This window comes from Schistocerca gregaria, chromosome 8, assembly GCF_023897955.1.
Source record: "Schistocerca gregaria isolate iqSchGreg1 chromosome 8, iqSchGreg1.2, whole genome shotgun sequence".
NCBI lineage: Eukaryota > Metazoa > Arthropoda > Insecta > Orthoptera > Acrididae > Schistocerca > Schistocerca gregaria.
Genome location: NC_064927.1, coordinates 182,209,298 through 182,234,365, shown reverse-complemented (window position 1 = coordinate 182,234,365; position 25,068 = coordinate 182,209,298). Strand labels below are relative to the sequence as shown.

General features: G+C 44.9%; 1 protein-coding gene across 6 annotated transcripts in view; it reads left to right on the top strand.

Moving 5' to 3' along the window:
* LOC126283962 (aquaporin-like) overlaps positions 1–25,068 on the top strand; it is a 388,928-nt gene that overhangs the window by 32,253 nt on the left and 331,607 nt on the right. The window contains exon 1 of one of the 6 annotated variants that reach the window (XM_049982416.1): positions 6,371–6,512. The exons of 3 other annotated variants lie outside the window; for them this stretch is intronic. The gene's annotated coding sequence lies outside the window, so the exon portion shown is untranslated. Of the gene's footprint in view, positions 1–6,370; positions 6,513–23,837; positions 23,987–25,068 lie in introns of those variants that run through there. 2 more of the 6 variants (XM_049982421.1, XM_049982415.1) reach the window with 2 other exon arrangements.

Below are 25,068 nucleotides of genomic sequence, written 5' to 3'. Positions count from 1 at the left end.
AATAGCCAACAAGCTAAGCGAAATAACTGGAAAACAGCCACAAAAGGTATTTTTATTCATATGCAGCAATATAATGTTAGGCTGACAATGAAAATGAAAAATCTGATATAGAAACAAAAATTAAAATGACTAGGAAAATCCTGTTGGATATCAACAAGAATAACCTAGAATGCGCTGATTAATAATCCTCAAAGTAGAGAATAAGCAAATAAAATTAAAAAATGTTAATCTCTTCAACTGTACAACGTAAACACATAAGCAGTTCACCAGTTTTCTGTCGGCAAACAACACTTATTAGCACTACTTTCAGTTTTCCAAAAAAAAGTGTTTGCAGTATACTCAGTACTGTTTTTTGGGGGGAACGCTGGCGGGATGCGTACCCCTAAACTTTATCGTCGACAAAGTAATTTTTTTACGATGTTGAGAACTTGGAAGAATGCCAAAGATTTATTTCACGGACGTAAATATTTTACTTCATTTGTAGTGTTGGTAATTGCAATAAGAACGATACCAGTGCAGTTTTTGGTGGGAAAAGCGATGCCGTTGACTGTTTCAAGGATTTCTAAGCTGCAGCAACCGTGCACGACAACTGAATCGCTGGCAGCCAGTTCGTCAAGCATGTTGTGCCCTCGCCCGCTAATAGTGGGCGATGGTAGCGCTAAACGGATATGCGTACGCTCAAACGCTGAGCTACCGATAGATGTCTCTATGGTCCCGCTACCATGATCCTTTGCGATTCATTGCCATCTTTGTTTTGTTGTTCTTTATTCGTTTGCGTTTGCTGTTCCGTTCTTGTCGGTTGTGCGAAGTTTTACAGTGTGCTCTGTCTCTCGTTGCAACTTGTAAGTTAAGTTGGAGGTTAGAGATTAGCAGAAAACTATCAAACTATTTTATTTGTTCTCCTGCATCTAAAAAAACCAAAAAATATTAATAATTCGTGTGCGAGTGAAAAGCCAGGAAGTTCAACATCAGTGGGTGACGAAAGTGAAACTGTAGACCTGAGCACAACACCGAGCGAGGTGGCGCAGTGGTTAGACACTGGACTCGCATTCGGAAGGACGACGGTTCAATCCTGCGTCCGGCCATCCTGATTTAGGTTTTCCGTGATTTCCCTAAATCACTCTAGGCAAATGCCGGGATGGTTCCTCTAAAAGGGCACGGCCGACTTCCTTCCCCATCCTTCCCTAATCCGATGAGACCGATGACCACGCTGTCTGGTCTCCTTCCCCAAATCAACCAACCTGATCACAACTTACGTGTGAAAATGTAGTGAACGAACGTGTGCATGCTAGAAAATTAAATGATCGTCCAGAATGTTGGACTTTGGAACAAGAAATCTTATTTTGTGAGAAAAGTGACTGGTTGATCGTTTCAAACAAAAAACTTGGCTGCAGAATTTGCAAAGAAGTAGGAAGTTTAGGTGTAGAAAGAAATAAACGAGGCATGAGCATTGCACAGGCTTGAGGTACAGTATCTGTGTCATCTTCAGGTGGTTCCAGAAAAGAAGAAATTGTTTCTTTGTGTAAAGTCAACTGAAGAGTCCAATACCATTCTTTTTGTAGTTCGACATGTTGATGACGTCATGGCTAAAAGCAGACGAGTGGTATCCCATGCTTCAATTATAAGTAATTTTCGCTGCATTATATCCAATGTTGGAGTACCCTCAAACACTTTTTTTTTAGAAAACAACACTGAGTATACTATACGGAATGTGGTAATGTTATACTGCGCGATCCAGTCACATTAATATGACCGCCGCATATGTTAAACGTCAAGCTGCAACAATCACTCTCAGATGGCAGGTGGCAGCACTAGCAGTAGAGTGTGTGTGTGTGTGTGTGTGTGTGTGTGTGTTTTTGTCTGTGTGTGTATGTATGGGACGCCGGAAATAGTGCAGTCGTTGTCGTAATACGGAAACGAAGTGATTTACCTGACCTCCAGAAGGCATAACTATTAGATTTAGGGCCAAAGTTGAAAGTATTTCCAAAACGTATACGTTTTTAAACTGTGTGTGTGTGCCACTGTGGTTAAAGTATACCGTGCCTGGCAAAATAACGCTATACAAAATCGGCGCCGAGACAACTGTGACGCACCAAACCTTAGATGACAGTGGTAAACGACAGCTGCAGAGACGTGTTCGAGCGAACAGACGTGCAGGTGCTGGGCAGTTGACCACCCAGATGGATCAAAGAGCTACCAACAGTTTCTCTTCAATGATCGGTCAGCGAACATTGCTGCGTATGGGTCACCGCCCTAGGCGCCTGTTTCGTGCACCCAAGCTCACTGGTGTTTACCGGCGAAGACGGCTGGAATTTGCGTGCCAGTGCCGCAACTGAACGTCCACTGGGTGGCGATAGGTGGCTTTTTCAGATGAATCAAGTTTTAAGTCCCAGCGGCTTGAAACAACTCAAAACAAACACCCTGGAATAATCATCGGAAAGATCCCTTCAGGAAGAGGAAGCATTATGATCTGTGGGATCGTTCAAATGGTTCAAATGGCTCTAAGCACTATGGGACTTAACATTGAGACCATCATTCTCCTATTCTTAGAGCTACTTAAACCTAACTAACATAAAGACATCACACACATCCATGCTCGAGGCACGATTCGAACCTGCGACCATAGTAGCAGCACGGTTCCGGACTGAAACGCCGAGAACAGCTTGGACACTGCGGCCAGCTATCTGTGGAATGTTTTCGTTTCATTCCCTGGGTGATCTCATCATTCTGGGAGGCACAATAGATCAACACGAGAGTGTTCCACCGCTTGGTGATCATGTCCATCCCTATGTGCAGTTTGTTTTCCCTCAGCACCTGGCATCTACCAGCAGGACCATGCAACGTGAAACACAGCTCGCAGTGAACGTCCGTGCTTCGAAGAGCATCAGGGTGAGTTTAGCTGTATTCTCCTGGCCTCTCAGCTACCCACATTTACACCCAGTGTAGAATATGTGGCACCCCCTCGATCGGGGTGTTCGCACCATGGATCCTCAACCGAGAAACCCAGCGCAGTTGGCATGGCTTCACAACCCTGTCGATACTTTCCAGATGCGTCTCTCCTGCACGTCTCGTATCGATCTGCTCTGCAAAAGGTGATTATTCAAGATTGTGATAAGTGGTCACACTAATGTGACTGGGCAGTGTATAAGTGTGCTGCCGTATACTTCATATTATCATTCTAGCTGAAAAAATATCGCTTTCTGCTCTAGAAGAGAAGGAAAAAAAAGGGAGGAATTTCAAGACCGAAAAGATGTTCTAGTCAGGTGCTGGGAGATTTTCAAACTCGATGGGGTCCAATACAATGCAACTTGTAGTTTCAGAGTTGCGAAATCGGAAACCGATGTCAGGCCGCTATGCTGCAGCCATGTTTGTGTTGTACTGGCAATTGGCACAGATCCTCAAGAGAGAGATTGGGGGAAGTCCTATTCTGAAGGTCGTAAGGGCTGTACGAGGGTGCGAAAGAGCAAGGATTGGAGAATTTATTTCTGCTGTGCTTTTTCAAGGTTCCCATCAATATCGATTGTGGGACTGCTGTAGAAACTCCGATGCATCAATGAAATGGCATAGTTCCCCGCTAACAGACAGACAAACAAAGTCGTCTGGTGGTTGCGAAAGTCACAGCCTTTACCATTGCAGTTGGCTATGTTAAATCTATTTAACATACGAGCACATTCATTTCTAGGAGCACCTGAGAGTTATGTAATCAACAAAGAAATTTGTACTCTAGTAAACGACTTTTCCCTTCTCCCCGCTTCCCTCCCTCCAGGGCAGACTCCTATGCCTCCGACTACACGTATATATATGTTTTTTGGCATCAGTTCTCTGACGAGTTTTATGCAGAGCGCCACTCCGCTGTCACAGCCCCTTCATCTCGGAGTAGCACTTGCCAGAAAAGCTCTCAATTATTCATTGGATAACTTGCAAATCTATGACTTCCCCTTTAGTATCTACCCTCTACAGATCCCTAAAGTAATGCGGAAAGAATTCTTGATGTATTAACACATGCCCTATCACCCTGATCTTCTGTTTCTCAGCGCTTTCCGCTTGTGTCTCTCCTCGTTGATTCCACGGAAAGTACGCTCATTTTCTTATCAGTCTACTTGGTTTTCAGTTTGGTTCTATAGCACCACATCTCAAACTCTTCGATTCTGCGAAGGAAAATCTGGCGCTACGAATTGATTCCGTCGCCAGGGAGACAGTTGGTGTTAGTCGTCACTACGGAAGTAAGTCTAATTCATAATTGCTGAGTGAGTTCCCCCATGACAACCTTGAGTGCAAATCGTGCGGATCGCTGCCATTGTGTGCGTGTCACAGCCGCTCTCGCTCTCAGAGAGAAACAAAGATAATGGCGGCCAGCACGCAAACAAGCCATCAAGGCATGATTGTATTTGTTATGGAGGATACGTATGTGGAGGCTGTTTGGATATTTCTCTCAGAGAAGACAACTGATGAACATGAATCAGCGTCCCAATTATTGCTTAGGCCCACACCATCAGATATAATTGCTCATGGAAGTGGGTGATGCTAGTCTGATTATGTCGTAACATCCTAACATGGTACGAAAGTGAATATAAACCACTAACGTTGCACTATAGTGAAAAGAAATCCACTGTGAGAGAGTTACACAAAATTGTTCTTAATTACTTATCCTTGTTGGCAGCCATTCGTCTAGGGGCTGCAATTATTCATTCTTTTTAATAATCAGGTCCAGGTTTTAATATAAAGACTGAAACACACTTTCCATTTTCCATTTTTTGATTTGTTACAATGTTTTTGACCTAGTCACATACAGATATACACTCCTGGAAATGGAAAAAAAGATCACATTGACACCGGTGTGTCAGACCCACCATACTTGCTCCGGACACTGCGAGAGGGCTGTACAAGCAATGATCACACGCACGGCACAGCGGACACACCAGGAACCGCGGTGTTGGCCGTCGAATGGCGCTAGCTGCGCAGCATTTGTGCACAGCCGCCGTCAGTGTAAGCCAGTTTGCCGTGGCATACGGAGCTCCATCGCAGTCTTTAACACTGGTAGCATGCCGCGACAGCGTGGACGCGAACCGTATGTACAGTTGATGGACTTTGAGCGAGGGCGTATAGTGGGCATGCGGGAGGCCGGGTGGACGTACCGCCGAATTGCTCAACACGTGGGGCGTGAGGTCTCCACAGTACATCGATGTTGTCGCCAGTGGTCGGCGAAAGGTGCACGTGCCCGTCGACCTGGGACCAGACCGCAGCGACGCACGGATGCACGCCAAGACCGTAGGATCCTACGCAGTGCCGTAGGGGACCGCACCGCCACTTCCCAGCAAATTAGGGACACTGTTGCTCCTGGGGTATCGGCGAGGACCATTCGCAACCGTCTCCATGAAGCTGGGCTACGGTCCCGCTCACGCCCCAACATCGTGTAGCGCGCCTCCAGTGGTGTCGCGACAGGCGTGAATGGAGGGACGAATGGAGACGTGTCGTCTTCAGCGATGAGAGTCGCTTCTGCCTTGGTGCCAATGATGGTCGTATGCGTGTTTGGCGCCGTGCAGATGAGCGCCACAATCAGGACTGCATACGACCGAGGCACCCAGGGCCAACACCCGGCATCATGGTGTGGGGAGCGATCTCCTACACTGGCCGTACACCTCTGGTGATCGTCGAGGGGACACTGAATAGTGCAGGGTACATCCAAACCGTCATCGAACCCATCGTTCTACCATTCCTAGACCGGCAAGGGAACTTGCTGTTCCAACAGGACAATGCACGTCCGCATGTATCCCGTGCCACCCAACGTGCTCTAGAAGGTGTAAGTCAACTACCCTGGCCAGCAAGATCTCCGGATCTGTCCCCCATTGAGCATGTTTGGGACTGGATGAAGCGTCGTCTCACGCGGTCTGCACGTCCAGTACGAACGCTGGTCCAACTGAGGCGCCAGGTGGAAATGGCATGGCAAGCCGTTCCACAGGACTACATCCAGGATCTCTACGATCGTCTCCATGGGAGAATAGCAGCGTGCATTGCTGCGAAAGGTGGATATACGCTGTACTAGTGCCGACATTGTGCATGCTCTGTTGCCTGTGTCTATGTGCCTGTGGTTCTGTCAGTGTGATCATGTGATGTATCTGACCCCTTCCTGGGACAATGAATTCACGGTGTTCTTATTTCAATTTCCAGGAGTGTATTTACTGACTCGCAAATAAAAGATTCTCAGATATGGTATTTCTTTCTCAAACTTACAACAGTTACATGAAGCAGCATGCGAATTTCAACTGTGTTTCCACAACATGTGTCTCTCTAGCACTGCTACTGCATACACGTTTTTGGCTCGATCTCATAACCAGAAACATTAAGACAGCAAAAGTTGTTACATCGTAAAGGCAAGCGCCGGCACGCCAGTCGGGAAAGATATAGAAGAGAGGGCTGTGAGAAGACGTCAGCCAATCGCACGCTGACCGACCACTCTCCAGGATGACAACGCGACAGCAGCGGCTCCTATCCGAAGAGGACATAATCGCCGCGTAAGACTGGTCGTGACCCATTTGAAGAGGAGTTGCAAGCTTAGGGAGTTCTATAGCAGCATCGACACTAGTTACTTTGCTTGTACAATCTATGTATACTTAAGAGCATAGCTTATTTTGCATGTCGCCCTTTGGTTGCGACACTTCGGTGTAGCAGTCAAAGTTGGGAATTGTATTCTCTTCCTTTGAATGTTGTCTAGCGATCGGAGAAAGCAGGTTTCCTAGGCACCCCATATTTGACGACTAGGCTGGATTTAACAAAAATTAAATCGTTTTACAAAGATATAAATATTTACTATGTTATACGTTGTATATAACAAAAATAGAAGTCGTGTAGTAATGTGTGACAGTCGTCTTACTTGTATGCCGATAGTTGATAACAACTAGTTGCTGTCGCAGCTTTGAAATCGTTTCCTATGAAACATACACATCACCACCTACAAGCCTCTTCGATGATGAATAACGGCGTCGGTCAAGCAATATTTTCACTAGCATTACGGTCTAAGAGCAATACGCAATCACTTGCATGAATTTCTACATGTCGATCTGCATGCCAGTATGTGCTTGACATCCGGCCACGGGTACAGCTCTCAGATCCTCTCCTGTTGGATGGCACATATCGATATGACCGTGTCGTCTCCGTGGGATCCTTTAGCGTCGCCTAACAGCCATCTTTGCTGTCATACAATGTACGAGTTTACCATAAATCCCCACAGAAGACTATCGGTGTTCCCATAACAGATTATGAATGTTTATCTCTTTCATATATATTTTTATCACAGATTGACTTAATGCTGTTTATTGCAGTTACTCTGTTGAATATAAGGCACCCATTTCTTAATCTGTTTTTACCTTTTGTGTGACCATTTTGTATATGCTTTATTGTAACAACCGTTTGGCGTCCTATATGCATGACTGGTTATAACTGATGTAATTCGGTGTGCAGTGGGCGGAGCAATAACTGCGTGGCTAACTTAGCAGTTAGCCGTAGTGCCTGCTCCGTTCACAGCCACCGCGTACCATCAGGGTACAATTTCTTCTTTTATTGATTGTTATGTAAGATGTATTTTGTACAATATTCCAGTAATTCTAATCTATGTACATATTTCGGTTTGAGGTCTGAAGATGGTCTAAAACAGACCGAAACCGGTAGACTCATAAAAAAAGAAGTTTCTTGTAGTCGTGCTTGTTCATGTTCATTTTTAAGTAATAAAAAAAAAAAACGCTGTATTCCATGAGAGATGTCTCAAAAATCACCTGTAAAAACCGAGAATTCCGAAAATTCGACCAAGAGTGGCACTCTAATATTTATATAAGAGATAGTAGATTCAATTTAGGTAAAAGAGTATGCTCCTGGAATCATTACAATGTATAGCAGTGAAAATCCTCGTATCGTCAGCCGACCATTGTTTATGGGCGTCGTAGCACAGTGGGTAGTTGTAGTGAAAATTGATGGCGAAAGCGTAGCCACTTAGGATAATCATTTCTGGCCATACTGGCATGATAATTATGTCTCCTTGTAGCTTCAAAACGTGTTTAAACTTTCAGGCTGTCATATGTCTTCTTTAATTGTACAAATTTGTACACTGTAAGCGGCGCCATGTTGAAATTTGTGGGGTTTGCTCTGATACAAAGAGAAGTCGTAGCTTGTTAGGAGATATTCTGGTCTCAAATTACTTCTAGACCACCCTACAAGCTTGGGAGAAATTTCGTATCGTTTTTATAATTTGGTCCAAGATGTTGCCTGAACTAATTGGTTTCTGATTTAATCAAATTTTCCTCGAGACATCTGAGTGCTGATCTGACAAGGGGAAAGTAAGCTGAAGATTTGAATTGAAGTTTGTGGTAGCAGGAAACCGAACTATGATAATCTGTGCAGCTATGTTGGCTACAATGCTGTAATGGTGAAATAGCTAGCACAACTACCAAGTAGGTAAGGAGACCCGGGTTCAGGTCCCAGCCGCAGCACAAGTTTTAATTCATTTCTTCAGCTTCCATCACTATCGTAATTGGTTTTGATACTGAACATCCTTTCATCTTTGACGACGGAAGGTCTTAAAGTTTCATAACCTCGGAAAACTTGTTACCTACTTATTATTTTGTTAGTTAGCGGGTACACGTCTTCAGTCCTATACACACTGAAATCTTCGGTACACAGTAGCGTAGCATGCCGTTGAAGTAGCCAAGACAAGATGATGCAGCCCATTGATAAAGTATAGCATCGTGCGGTGATTCTTTTTCAACAGCAACTAAACTGTTTCAGTTGCGTCAGATCAACCCAGACGGCTAAAGAAATAATGCGTTCCGTTTCTGCCTGTATGACCCAAAATCAATATTCTTTTACTATAATCTTTTTTTCAAAATGAAATATTTTTGTGAAAGTCTCTGACTTGGTCTATAACTAGAAGAGATGTTTGTGACTCAAAAATGTTTCTTATTCTCAAGATAGTTTTCGGAAAATGATGACTCAAAAAGAAATCTTTTTACGAGGGCCGTTTAAAAAGTAGTGAAACTCATTTTTTTCTTAAAGCAGGTTGGTTTTATTCAGTATTCCTGTACACCATATTATTCCGCATTCTTTTGGCTACAAAACCTTGTTTTTCAACATAACTGCCGTTCAATGCGGCGGCCTTAAACCCCACCTTACTCGGAGCGCCTGAATGCCCGCATGATACCGCTCTACTTGTCTTGCTGCATCAATAACCTTCCCATCATCCACGTACTGCTTCCCGCAGAGTTCATCCTTCAATGCGCCAGTGGGAAGTTGGAAGGGACGGATCCAGGCATGAGGAAGAGCAGTCCAATGAAGTTTTGAGAGCTCCTTTCGGGTGCGCAGACTTCTGTCAGGTCTTGCGTTGTTATGGAGAAGGAAAAGGTCTTTTGCATTTTTGTGGCGACGAACGCGCTGAAGTCGCTTCTTCAATTTTCTGAGGGTAGCGACATCACGCCAGAGTTGATCGTCGCACCACGAGAGAGGAAATCAAACGGAATAACCTCTTCAGAAACCCAGAAGACAGTTGACATGATTTTACTGGCTGGTGGTGCGGCTTTGAACTTATTCTTCGGAGGAGAGGCGGCGTGGCGCCATCCCTTTGAACCCACGCTTCATCGCCTTTGACGATGTTCAACAAAAAATTGTCATGATCAGCCTCGTAACACGCAAGTAATTCCGCACAGATGACCCTTCGTTGTTCTTTATGGTCTTATGGCGGTGAGGAACCCAGCGGGGACATACGTTTGTATACTCCAACTGGTGGACGAGTGTCAGCACTACCAACGGAGGAGTCCAGTTGTGCAGTCATATTTGATTGTGTTCCGTCCATCACCTCGAGTGAGAGTGTCCGCACGTTCCATCATTGCAGGAGTCACCGATGTATGCGATGCGGCTGGCTGGGACCCACCGTGTTTCTTTTTTTTTTTCACTGTCAATTCTCCATAGACTTTCCGCAAGTGCCTATGAATATCTGCGATGCTCTAATTTGTAGCCAAAACAAACTCAATGACAGCTCTCTACTTCAAACGCACCTCCGTTACAGACGTCATTTTGAGGGCTACGTATACGCTAAAACCTATTAGAATTTTATGAAACTGTATGAAATATTCCACGATGTCTTACAACAAAGTCCGCATTTATTTCAACCGGAACTGGCCGAGAAAAAGAATGTGTTGCATTGCTTATGGAACGCCCGGCCCACTTTATCGTCTGATACTGGTATCTTTTGTGGAGTCTACTGCCTTCTTTCACTTGTATGATTTTAAGGATTGAAGCCATATAATAAGTCGGATATTGTCGACAATTGATATAACTTACATTATTTCTCATCTGAAATTTTTGTTTTAGAGACTTCTGTGTGTTACGCGACTGCTGTAGAGTTGTGATTTAGTTCCTGAATACTCATCATAGAGAAAAAAATCACTGTCTGATGCTGAAGTGTAAATTAGTTGTTCTAATGGTGAAGAGCCACTTTGAGAATGTGAAGACCATATGAATAGTTTTTCTAAAAACAATACATAAACTATTACATCCAAAAAGAATGCTATAGAATGACAACTACATCCAAATCTGCAACAAAGCGGTCTTTCTGCAGCATTTCAACCAACATCGTCAAAAACACACTAGGTAATATGGAGTAAGCAGCCACTGGAACGAATGACACCAAAAAAAAAACTTTGAAGTAATCTTTCACCCAGCTACTGACAACGAAGTTATTGAGGTGACGAACATTGAATGTGACGGAACTTATGATCCACAATAAAGAGATACTGAAAGTGTTCTGCCTGATGGAAAACTTACTGGTATGCAGTGGTGTGTACTGGTGTGTACCGATACTCCACAAAAAAAAACTGGTGAGATAAAGAAACAAGTAGAAAAAATTGTATTTCGGGCAACAACGTCACTAGAAACATTTAACGAATTGTCGTGTATTCTGGATAGTATTTCATAAAAAATAAACTACAGAAAACATGCTGCAGTTTCGAGTATTGAGAAAAATGGGTAGAAGTTACTCGTAAATTAGATAAATCTCGAGCAAACGTCTCCGTTGTTGGATAGTTGGTAGGATTTCGAGGTCGCTACTTCTCGAGATGGTTTATTCCAAGTAAGTCATAGAAATAAGAAACGAAAATATGGACGTTTTGCTGCAATGAAACTTGATATATACTGAGAGTACAAATAGATATATCCTCGAGAAAAATTACTGCTGTAGTTTCCCCTTGCTTTCAGCCGTTCGCAGACCAGCAAGGCCGTTTTGGTGGACGTTACAAGGCCATAACAGTCAATCATCCATACTATTGCCCCTGCAACTCCTGAAAAGTCTGCTGCCCCTCTTCAGGAACCACACGTTTGTCTGGCCTCTCAATAGATACCCCTCCGCTGCAGTTGCACCTAGGATACGACTATCTGTACAACTGAGGCACGCAATCCACCACATCGAGGGCAAAGTCCATGGATCATGGTGGAATGGCCATCGGGCATCGTTGTAAAGTATGAGAAATCAGAGCTTGCACGGATAGTTTAAGTGTTCGTTTTCCCCGCGCACTGTTTGGGAGTGAAAGGGTAGAGGAATAGTATGAAAATGATTCGATGAACCCTCTGCCAGGCACTTCAGAGTCGTCACGTAGATGTAGAGGTGGACTTATATTTCCCTAAATCGCTTAAGTCGAATGCGGGGACAGTTCGTTTGAAGGGCCACAACCGACTTCCTTCCCTTCCCTTCCTCAATAAGATCTTGTGGTCCGCCTCTAATGACCTCATCCTTGACCGGACGTTAAGTACTAAATTTCCCATTTCCGAAATTATTATCGTGGATGTTAACATTGTTCTATGCATTCCTCCGGGCTTGTTACATCTTTTGGTTGTCCTTAACGTGGAACGCAAACTACGCTGTGTCGAATACAGTTGCGTGCCGACTGCAGTGCCACAGTTTAAACTGGAGCGTAGCGGCTTGCACATCTGATTTAATGTACAGTGTCCACGCCAGGAGAGTATTAGGCTATACGTGCAACATAAAGGTAACCTAATAGGAAAACAATAAAACTGTGAATTACGTGTACAGTCAAAACACTTAACGCGAAAACGCTTGATACCCACAAAAAAACAACAACATCGAAGCAATGTTGTTTGCACAACAAAATACTACGTAATTTCACAGTTTTTCCTTTAACACGATGGTAAGATTCTTTTAACATGAACTTGTTTCGTTGGGATGTAGCCGAAACTCCTTTTTTTGTGTACCTACGCCGAATGAATTAGAGAATTAAAGCGGAAGAACGTATGTGTTAAAAGGTGGCCGGCCGGGGTGGTCTCGCGGTTCTAGGCGCTCAGTCCGGAGCCGCGCGACTGCTACCGTCGCAGGTTCGAATCCTGCCTCGGGCATGGATGTGTGTGCTGTCCTTAGGTTAGTGACCACAGATGTTAAGTCCCATAGTGCTCAGAGCCATTTGAACCATTTGTTAGAAGGTGGGATACCACGTGGCAGAAAAAGCCACAGATCCCAGGTTCGATTCCAAGTTAGGTACGCAGTCTTAATCTGCTGGAACAAGTAAATCAACATACACTTTGCCGCAGAGTGAAAATTCATGCTGCACGTCTCTGTTCCTTTTTCAACACGTCAAATATGTCTTACTGTCATTGTCTGATAGGCAAAATGTGTAACAAGCACGGTTTTCAGTTTTTCCTGTTGTGCATTCCACGACTGGACTAGTATTTGCAGTTGTTAGGATATTTTTGGCAATCCTGTGATCTGTACAACCTTGCAAGGTTACGCTATATGTTGCTTTATGTATGATTTTTTATGTTCTTCTAAGAATAATCTTGTAGTTTTCAGTTTGTTTGCGTCCCAACTGGGGTCTACAGAAGTCCATAAAACATGAGTATTATATGAGCAAACGTTTAGAATGTTATAGAAAGCAATTTCAAAAATGTTCAAATGTGTGTGATATCTTATGGGACTTAACTGCTAAGGTCATCAGTCCCTAACCTTACACACTACTTAACGTAAATTACCCTAAGGACAAACACACACACCGATGCCCGAGGGAGGACTCGAATCTCCGCCGGGACGAGCCGCACAGTCCATGACTGCAGCGCCTTGTAGAAGGCAATTGTCAGAAATATCTGTTTTATATACATTTCCAAGTACTTGTTAGTTGGTTTAGAGTATAAACCCACCATTTAGGTATTTATGCCTTTTAGGCTCTGTTGCTAGTTCTGCCCATCGTCATGCATCGTAATCATAAGTTTGTATGGTTAAATGGTGACGACGTCCTCTTGGGTAAAATATTCCGGAGGTAAAATAGTCCCCTATTCAGATCTCCGGGAGAGGGTTAGTCAGGAGAATGTCGTCATCAAGAGAAACACGGGTCGGAGCGTGAAATGTTGAATCTTTAATATGGCAAATAGGTTAGAAAATTTTGAAAGGAAATAGATATTTTGAAATTATATATAGTGGGAATTTGTGAAATTCGGTAGTAGGAGGAACAGGACTTCTCGTCAGGTGAATACAGGGATATAAATACAAGGCCAAATAGCGGCAATTGGGGGGGGGGGGGGGTGGGTTTGATATTGGATAAGAAAATAGGAAAGCGGGTAAGCGGCTATAAACAGCATAGTGAACGCATCATCGCAGCCAAGATAGACACGAAGCCTACGCCTATCACAGTAGTACAAGATTATATGCCATCTGGTTCCTCAGATGATGAAGAGACTGAAGAAATGTATGTTGAGATAAAATTGAAGAGACTGAAGAAATGTATGTTGAGATAAAATAAATTAAGTCCCATAGTGCTCAGAGCCATTTGAAGCATTTTAGACAGATGATGAAGAGACTGAAGAAATGTATGTTGAGATAAAATAAATTATTCCGATGGTTAAAGGAGACGAAAATTTAATTTTGAATGGGGGGGGGGGGGGGGGGGACTGGCATTCGATAGCAGAAATAGGAAGAGATGGAAAAATAATATGTGAATATGGACTGGGGAAAGGAATGAAAGAGGAAGCCGCCTGGTAGAATTTTACACAGATCATAATTTAATCACTGCTAACACTTCGTTTAAGAATCATTAAAGAATTTTGTACGTAGGAAATTAAGGAGATGGGATCTGAGTAAGATGAAAAAACTAGAGTCTGCTGAGAGTTCCAGAGGAACATTAGGCAACGGTTAATTAGAACAGGGAAAGGAATTCAGTAGAAGACGAGTGGGTGTCTTTACGAGATAAAATAGTGAGGCAGCATAGGATCAAATAGGTAAAAAGACAACGCGTTGTGGAAAAACGAGAGTTACTGAATTTAATTGATGGAAGACGGAAATTTAAAAATGCATCAAATGAAGCAGGCGAAAGGTAATTCAAACATTTAAAAATGAAATAGAAGTGTAAAATTGCTAAGCAGGAATGGCTATAGGACAAATGGAAGGATTTGGAAGCATTTTTCACCAGCGAGAATATAGCAACCATATACAGGAAAATTGAAGAGACCTTTGGGGAAACAAGAATCAACTGTACGAATATCAAGATCTCAGATGTTAAACCAGTTCTAAGCAAAGAAGGGAAAGTTGAAGGGCGGAAGGAGTATATAATCCATATAAGGGAGAAACGATCGAAAGCAATATTATAGAAAGGGAAGTGGGTGTAGATGAAGATGGTAGGGGCGAAGCCATAGCAGCTGCAATGACGACTGTGTTCGGATGGCTCAGCGGTACTGCGTTTGGCAAACTCTAACCCAACCGATTTGCTTGGGCGAGTTGGCGCACGCAAAGTTGTTTACCGCTTGGGCTTCTTGTGAGTAACTACAAAAAAATGGTTCAAATGGCTCTGACCACATCTGTGGTCATAAGTCCCCTAAAACTTAGAACTACTTAAACCTAACTAAGGACATCACACACACCCACGCCCGAGGCAGGATTCGAACCTGCGACCGTAGCGGTCGCGCGGTTCCGGACTGAGCGCCTAGAACCGCTAGACCACCGCGGCCGGCGAGTAACTACACTACAGACACAACATGGCTCACTCCTATAGAAAGTCAACTATCCAGATCAACTTCGCTACTAGATTCGCGCTACCCAAAACCTTCGAAATCGGATGCTTCGTACGGGAAGAGATCAGAATAGATCCACAGGACCTGATAGGCATCCACCTCTCTATTAAGAGTGGGGAGGTATACCTTAAATTGATGAACGGCACAGAATGTAATGAAATTGTACGTGACCATAAAAATTGGCTAAAATTCAAACATTCGAATGGTAGCGTGGGAAACAGTTTCAATCGCCGGCCGGGGTGGGCGAGCGGTTCTAGGCGCTACAGTCTAGAACCGCGCGACCACTACGGTCGCAGGTTCGAATCCTGCCTCGGGCATGGAAGTGTGTGATGTCCTTAGGTTAGTTAGGTTTAAGTGGTTCTACGTCTAGGGGACTGATGACCTCAGAAGTTAAGTCCCATAGTGCTCAGAGCCATTTGAACCATTTTAGACAGTTCCAATCGATTACACGGCACTTGGACTCCGCACTATTAGAGTTTTTGAACTTACCTTCAAGAATCCGGAAGACGTCGTGATCAGTACTTTCATACTGACGGGTTCTCAGCCATGTAGCTGAAAAATGGACCACTTTTAGACCTAGGCCATTTTAATCGGGTGTGGAAATTTTGGATTGAGCTAAAAAGGCATGTCCCATCTTACCTCTTTATTAGTGCCTCTAGAGCATTAATTATTTACGACGGGCAGCCCAATAGCTGCTCGGGTTGTGGAAAGGAGGGGTACGTACGCTCAGAGTGCGGGAAAAGGAGAATAAATCAGATACCGACGGGCGAAGCTGATCTGTCCTACGACAGCACCCACGCCTCTTTCGTACACTGCAGCCTTTCGAAAAGAGTCCCCCTAGCACGTTCCACAGAACCAAATGACGCATGACCCCACGGAACACACGATACATATGGGTGACAATGCGTCCAAGACATGAAGCGAGGAAAGCCCCGCTGAGCACCTGCAAAGAAGTCCGACGTCGCGAAAACGGAGACGAGTATGGAAATCGGTCGGCTGTTGCCGCTTCTGTGATTGACTTCCAAGACGACGGGGCTTCCAGACAGCATTCAGATATGGAGCTGGATGTACGACAGCGCAAACAGAAGTCACCAAAACAGCGCAAGAAAAGACGTCACACTCCGTCTGATGATTGCTTTATCCGTATACGGGAGACGATGAACGAGATCAGGCAGGCGATGACGATGCCAAAGTAAAGAGTGCTGGGGTCTCCGACGAACTTTATGCCGTCGAATGCGAAGACCTTCTCTCCACGGTCGATAGGTCTCAGGCAGGTCCCCAAGGTCCCAGAACTTGGCACAGTGGAGAAAGACATTTCCATAACAGCAAAGGCTGAGAATAGCCGACCGCAGGAGTCGCCTCGGGTCGATGGCAGTGAGGACATCCAGCCGCCTGTAACCGCGGGCTGAGCAGCCCCCACAGAGCCCATTTTGTAGCTGACGATGGTCGATTCACTCACTCCACCCACATACAGAACATCGATGAAGATAATATGCGCCTAACATGCACGGCACACGGCACATAGGACGCCAACAGGCGTTCAGCAATTCATACTAACACCATACCATCACGGATCACGACGATCTTACTCGCAGATATGCTACATGCGGCAGATATACAGTGTGAAAGGTATTTAAACCAATAAACTGGGAGGTTGTAGGGGACATCAAAACAAATATTTTTCCCTACTGTCATTTTTCCTTTTTTTGGTCATCAGTCTACTGACTGGTTTGATGCGGCCCTCCACGAATTCCTTTCCTGTGCTAACCTCTTCATCTCAGAGTAGCACTTGCAACCAACGTCCTCAATTATTTTCTTGACGTATTCCAATCTCTGTCTTCCTCTACAGTTTTTGCCCTCTACAGCTCCCTCTAGTACCATGGAAGTCATTCCCTCATGTCTTAGCAGATGTCCTATCATCCTGTCCCTTCTCCTTATCAGTGTTTTCCACATATTCCTTTCCTCTCCGATTCTGCGTAGAACCTCCTCATTCCTTACATATCAGTCCACCTAATTTTCAACATTCGTCTATAGCACCACATCTCAAATGCTTCGATTCTCTTCTGTTCCGGTTTTCCCACAGTCCATGTTTCACTACCATACAATGCTGTACTCCAGACGTACATCCTCAGAAATTTCTTCCTCAAATTAAGGCCGGTATTTGATACTAGTAGACTTCTCTTGGCCAGAAATGCCTTTTTCGCCATAGCGAATCTGCTTTTGATGTCCTTCTTGCTCCGTCCGTCATTGGTTATTTTACTGCCTAGGTAGCAGAATTCCTTAACTTCATTGACTTCGTGACCATCAATTCTGATGTTAAGTTTCAGCAGATCATTTAATTCTTCTTCACTTTCACTCAGGATAGCAATGTCATCAGCGAATCGTATCATTGATATCCTTTCACCTTGTATTTTAATTCCATTCCTGAACCTTTCTTTTATTTCCATCATTGCTTCCTCGATGTACAGATTGAAGAGTAGGGACGAAAGGCTGCAGCCTTGTCTTACACCCTTCTTAATACGAGCACTTCGTTCTTGATCGTCCACTCTTATTATTCCCTCTTGGTTGTTGTACATATTGTGTATGACCCGTCTCTCCCTATAGCTTACCCCTACTTTTATCCTATGAGGAGTATTTAAACCGGCAGAGGAAGATTTCTCTGGCGGCAAATTAACTGAACCAACAAACACGAAATGCATATTGGCGTAAATAAAAAACGCATTAAAAAGTGGCTGGTTGCCGTATTTTTTCAGTGAAATATCATTATCCACGGCCACGGAGCTCAACAGTCCAAATAAAATGGACAAATTGTTATCAACAAACACTTTTCCATTTTTTTATGACCAAGAGACATCACATTAACACAACCCATTTTCAATTACAGTACATTTTCAAAAATGCCGCCATTGACACGTAAACAAAGGTTACACCGTCTGATCATGTTGTGTCTGACACGGGCAAAAACCCCAGGAGTATACCGAATTGTTCCTGCTGCTGCTACTATCCGGGCAACCAGATCCTCTTCTGATGCAACAGGAGTTGCGTAAACAAGGTTGCGCATCTCTCTCCACACGTAAAATTCCAGAGGGGACATATCTGGGGATCGAGCAGGCCATGGTACAGGACCACCTCTGCCAATCCACGTTTCTGGGAACCGTCGGTTCAGGAATCGACGCACACGACGACTGAAATGTGCCGGCGCCCCGTCATGTTGGAACCACTTGCGTTGTCTTGTAGGGAGCGCGATGTCTTCCAGCAATTGTGGCAATGCTCTGGCGAGAAAACTGTAATAGTGTCAGCCATTTAATGGCCTAAGTAGGAGATACGGCTCAATTAAACAGTTCCCAACAACACCGACCCACACATTAACGAAGAACCGCACTTGATGAGCCCTAGTAACTGTGGCATGAGGGTTATCCTCACTCCAAACATGCGAATTGTGCATGTTGAAGACGCCATCACGCCCGAACGTTGCTTCATCGGTAAACAACACAGAGGATGGAAATGTAGGATGCGTTTCACATTATTCCAGGTACCACTGCGAAAACTGTGCTCTGGGTGGGTAATCAACTGGTTCCAGGTTGTGGACACGCTGTAAGTGAAATGGACGTAACAATTGCTCTCAAAGGACTGTTCTTACATTCGTCTGATTCGTCCCCATGTTGAGTGCAATTGCGCGAGTGCTGATTGAAGGATCCCGCTCCACATGCTGCAAGACAGCTTCCTCAAATTGCAGCGTTCTTACCGTGCGACGGCGTTCCTGTCCAGGTAATCTGCTAAGTGACCCGGTCTCACGCAGACGTTGGTACACGGCAGCAAAGGTCGTATGATGCAGGATAGGGCGATTAGAATATCGTTGATAAATCCGCTTTGCAGCTCGTCCGTTGTGGTGCGCTACGTAGTACGCACCAACCATATCAGTGTACTCACTCCGGGTGTATCGCTCCGTTAGCAAACAGAGACAATGCACTACTACACTGGTGGACAGCACTTGCATACAAATGAAAATCATAATACGGCGTCTAACAGCTGAAGAGCGTAATACAGCCTCCACCAGTTTAAATGATCCTCATAGGAAAAAATGACATTAGGGAAAAATGTTTGTTTTGATGTCCCCTACAACCTCCCAGAGTTTGTCGGTTTAAATACTTTTCACCTGTAGATACCGCTGTTTTGCAACAAGTATACGTCGACGAATTCCCGTCCCTCTATGGTTACGAGAACTTCATGTCACCATTTTTAGAAACCGTTAGTGACGTAGCGATACTTGTTACGGAAGATACTGGCGGAGCACGTCACACCAACCACTGGCACCCGGAATGGCAGTGACTGTACTTGGAGTGCGGCTTATCAACATTTGTAGCATGGACAAACAAAGACAGCGACCGCGCTTCTTTGCTGAAGAAATAGCCCCACTGCTTCTAGGACGACACGTTCATTGGATCCTCGGCGGCGGCTTCAATTGTGTGGTGGCGCCGAAGGTTCACTTCCCACGTTATAACTCGTGTCCGAAATTTTGAACATTGTTACAAGATCTGCAGTTGGTAGATTCGTGGGAACATATCCTTGAAGACCGAACCGACGAACCTGACACACCGCCACCTGCATCGATCGCGTCTACGTCATGCACCACCTCCCTCAATGGCGCAGAACTATGACCCGCGGCCTTCGCCGACAACTCGGTATACATCTGCACTGTTGCTCTCCAGACAACAGGTGTTGGAAAGCCGCGACCTATGGAAAATGAATGTAGCCTACCTTAAAAGCTCCAGAGTGTCACCAAGTTATTGGAGAAGTCTGGCGATCTTGTGACGGCCTCGGCGGATATAACCTACGACTTTACGTTGGTGGTTAGATATGGCGTGCAATGATTGCATTGGGACGCGAACACTCACGTTGGGGACGGCAGACTTTTAAACCTCTGTTTCAAGATATTACGAGAATGTACCAACCTGAACGATCGGTGATGGTACAACGAGTCAAGGCAAAATCATTACTATTATTCCTTCTCATCTGGAGTGAGTGGCGGACCGTGGGAGGACTGTAGATCAGGTCACAGGCGACGCCCATCGATGCAGCATGTCAATAATGATCGTAAGCGGCGCTGCGGATGACAAACAGGATGGCGCAGTTTTGACGACTCAGAGTGACATTAGCAACTGCCTTCGTTGACAATTATAACTGTTTATGTTTCGAAGAAGAACATGACAGGACGCCCGTACAAGACGTTACTCACACGATCTTTGGGTCTCTCCATCAACAGGCGGAGCCACACTACTGGAGGAAATTAACGAGTGTGAAGTTGTAGAAGCTGTAGGCAAGGTTGCGTCCAATAAGTCGCAGCGACTGGGCGGAATACGCTTGAAGTTCTATCGGACATTTCGACACGTGGTCGCTCCCTTTTGGACTGAAATATGCCGCGAACTAATTTAATGTCAGGGGAGCTGAGTATCCCAATACCAAACCGAACCAGGCGGTGCACGATTTAGACAGTACTGCCCATGAACGCAACTGTAATTTTAAGATTTTTACCATACTGATGGCGGCATGGCTTACAAGAAAATCAGACTTCCCTAGACGGCGATAGCAACATGCAGACCGCTCTTGGAGAACATCGCGATTCGATCGCAGTGGCGAAAGAATGTCGACTACGCGGAGCTCTGATAGATGTCTCCCGAGCCATTCACAGGGTCAGCCATACCTATATTACGGAAGTGTTGACACAAATGAAGTTCCCACAGCCCTATATCACCATGATGACGCTGTTACAAGGTTCCCACAGCCCTATATCACCACGATGATCCGGTTACTACAAGGAGCTATCTCTAGAGTGTTTATTAATGGTCGATTGGTCGGGGCCCTTACTATTACGAGATCGATACGACTAGGTTGTCCCTTATGCCCGATCATATAAGCACTGGCCCTTGAACCACTTCTCAGCGGCCGTCGCCAACGCTTGACAGGCTTTACGATACGGGATCACACTTTCCAGTGCGGCCTGGAAACGATACGAATGCGGAATTGGGCTGCATCAGTAGATTTGGCGCGTAGTCATATGAACGTAGACAAATCGGTCGACCTGAATATCGGTACTGAACTACCTGCTGACTGCGTTGCATCCTTCCAGATACCGCACAGTACAAAGTGCCTGAGGATCATCTTTACAAATGATGTGTGACGCACGGCGGAGATAAAAAGTTGCTCGATGCCGTCCGAAATGTTGTCAGAGCGAAGAGTTTGCGCACCTTAGACATGATTCAACGAGTCGCCTACATAAATATCTACTGCCGAAGACGATCGCTCAACGCATACTGGTAGCATTTGGATTCTTCGTCTGCGCAGGATTATTCTTTAAGATCCGATGTGGTGCCCTGACCTTAGTTATTGGTAGAGGAGACTCCGGGCTCGTACACGTTCAAGATCATACAATGGCCCTTTATCTCAGGGCGTTGTTGAAAATGTTGGGTAGACAACAGCCGAGTCTGGTGCCAGCTTCTCGAATGGCACCGGTGATGGTGACGAACGTTTCCCAACCATTTCGTCATCAGAGATTTTTTACTTGAATACCGGAATCACTTACATAAACGATGAACGACATACGGCTATTCTGTGCAACCCCAAATACCAACAATATTTTTCTAATGCGGAGTGTGTTAAAAGATTCCTGGCAGAGCTAGAATTGCTGGGTATGAGAAGCTGATGTTGAACATGGTGGAAAGGCAGCCACTGACCATGACGAAACGTTTAACTCCTTCAGTTATGCGAGACGTCCTGCCCGCAGGCAGAAGCGCCGGCGAGGACCACTCTTGTTCTCAGCTGCCAGCGGAGATTCTCTTTTTCTCTCTTATTCTAGAACGCGTATCATTTCTTTAGTGAAGAGTGCCCGGTAGATGATATCGTTGTAAACTCACAAAAAGGTATATTTTGTTTCCTTTGAGTTATTTCCAATTCAAAGTGTTTTGGTTTATTTCCTACTCATGTGCTGTAAAAAAGATAAAATATGAAAACAATGTGAAGATATGCCTTGCTGCAACATGAGGTACAACGGTATAGGCGATTATTGCGACCAAGAAGAGGAACGCAGTCCATTATTGTTTAGTACTGCACGAAGCAGTTTATGTCTTGTAGTTGTTCAACCACTACCACTTATTAAAAGAAAAAAAAAGTGATAAGAGCATTTGCTTAGTGAGCAAGAGATCCGGTCCGGCACAAATTTTCAACTTTCGTCATTGTTCTCAGTCAATACTGACTCGTAGCCAATGTCTGTAAGTCCTTTGTGCCTTCATTCCTTTTAGTACCAATGTGGATGACCTCACACTTTTCATTATTTAGAGTCAATTGCCACTTTCGCACCATAGACATACAGGGTGACAATTACTGAATTATATGAAAAAAAAATTAGTTACAAACTACGCCGTGCACACACTTTATTCAACATGTAAACGTCAATACAGATATTCGTATTTAGGTTATGGCATGTTCAATATGCCTGTCATCATTGGCGATGATGTGGCACAGACGAATAGCGAAATTCTGTATGACCTGCTGAAACGTGGGAACATCGTTGCTGTCGATGACCTCCTAAATGGCTGTTTTTTGCTCAGCAATGTTTTTGGCTTTATTGCTCTGCACCTTATCGTGAATATAGCCCCACAAAAAAAGAGTCACATGTGTTCAGATTCGAAGAATTTAGCGGAGAATCGAGGACCATGCAATCCCTGAAGTGCTCCTCCAGGACTTCAAATAATCTCCTGCTTCGAGGGGGTCGAATCCGACTCGCATGAACCACGAATAACGGGGATGAAATCATCTTCCAAAACGTTCACGTACCGTTCGGTAGTCACCGTACCATCAAGGAATTCGTTGACTGAGTGGACACTGAACATCACACGTTGAGGGTGAAGAGACTTCTCGATAGCGAAATGCGGATTCTCAGTCCCTCAAACGCGCAAATTTTGCTTATTGACGAACCCGTCCAAAACAAAGTGAATTTCGTCACTAAACCAAAACATACAATTTCCATCATGCTCCGTGGTCAACCGCGCAGTTTGAAGGTCCTAACGCAAACCGTTCAGAAGTTATGACGATTTTATTTCATATAGTTCAGTATTTATCGTAATTGTCCCCCCGTATGTTGCCAAAATCATTTTGCAATTGGTTTTGGTCTTCTGATGTCGTTACTAGACGGTAACTTGTAGCATCATCTCCAGACAATGTGAGATGGCTGCTCAAATTCTCTCCTAAATCGTTTGTATAGATCAGGATCAGCATAGGGCTTGCAACACTTCCTTGGGGAACGCCAGATATCACTTCTCTTTCACTCGACGATTTTCCGTCAGTTACTACGAACTGCCATCTTTCTTAGTTAAACTCACGAGTCCGGTCGCACGACTGATACGATATGTCTGAGTCGATACTCCGTAAACACGCAATTTGATTGGAAGCCGCTTGAGAGGAACGTTATCAAAAGCATTCTGTAAATCTATGTATATTAAATATTGATGATCGGACGAGGATTTCCTCCCGAATACCAGTCTGCTGACTAACCTGGCACCAGTGAAAATAGGAAAACAGAAGTACCCCGTTCTACACCATGCTGCCTTCAACATATCGGTGCGAGTAAAGCCGGTGCGAGTAAAGCGATTTATTAGTCAGAAGGCTGATGCTCCTTCATAATTCAGACAGAGACTGGGTGGACAACATACGAACGAGGCATCTGACCCCTGACGTCAGAGGTGCGGGTAGGTCGCGGCTGCGGCCCGGGGACTTCCCGATCGATGCCGAGGGCATCCGAGGCCCGGTTCGGACTGTTTGCAAACATTGTCACCTCGATCTGTGTCAGTGCGACTGTGAAAGTGCTGGCGGAAGGCGGGAATGAGCTCCAGGCGACCGCTCACTTCTCAGCATCGCTACGGGGTCCACTCAAAGCCTTTTGGTCAAGGTAGGGCGGCTCCGTTAACGTTGTGGACCATGTTATACGTATTGATATCACATCCAATTTTGTAAGCGAGTTTATAGACGTGATAACTCTTCCAAAAGGAATCCTTGTTATGTCAGGAATAGTACGTGGAGGTATAGAAAGTGAGTACGTGTGCATTTCCTGTCTCACTCGCTTGCACGTTGACCCGTTTACTGTCACACTACACCTGATTAGGCGACAGGTATGTAACCTCATCGGAACAGAAATATCTCCGTCGTAATCAAAGTAAAATTTCCACGTACCTTGATAGTTAATGCAGTTATTAACTTCTCCGTCAGGCTCCGCAGCTGTTTGAATAAAACGTTCTCGGTTTTCCAGCCGCGTCAATTCGAATAAAATCCTCGAGTTTTCGATGGCCATCTCCGCCATCGTCGTCAGTAGCTCACTGACTGCCGTGGCTGCTACTGTTTCTCGCTTGTATAGGCATGATGACATCACCATCGGCAGCCAATCAGATCGATCCAATGTGGCGCGCGAGCGTAAGTGACCCGGGCAGCTAGCGGAGCTATTGCCCGTGACACTACCGGTGACGTCAGGTGGCGTCAGGGGCGGGTGGCACGTTTGAAACTGCCGGTCCCGCGTCGCGCATCTGTCTTTGCTTTCTTTCGATGTGTCCAGCCCAACATTAAATTTACTGTAGAGATCGAGAAGCACGGAAGGCAGGAGGCCAGCTTTGTCATTCAGTGTACCGGAAACTTGGGAACGAAGCTGGACGGCTGTACGAGTTCTATTATCGTCAGAACAACGTTTAGTCTCATAGCTGAACTTGAAGACAACAGCTTGACAAAACGTGAGACCCATGTTGCTGTCCCCTGTCTTGCTGACTGTACTCGGCTCTTTCAAAGATACATGGGAAAGTGTCATTCCGTCTGCCAAACTAAAAGGTCTTTAAAGCGGGCCAGAAGTGCACATGACGTAATGCAATGTGACTATAAAAATTAAATGCCTTCCTGGAAAACTGACGCCAGCTGTGCTGCCTCATTGTGCAAAAAAGAGGTGGTCCAAGTTTCTAAAAGTTGTTCTACTACAGAGAGAAAGAGTGG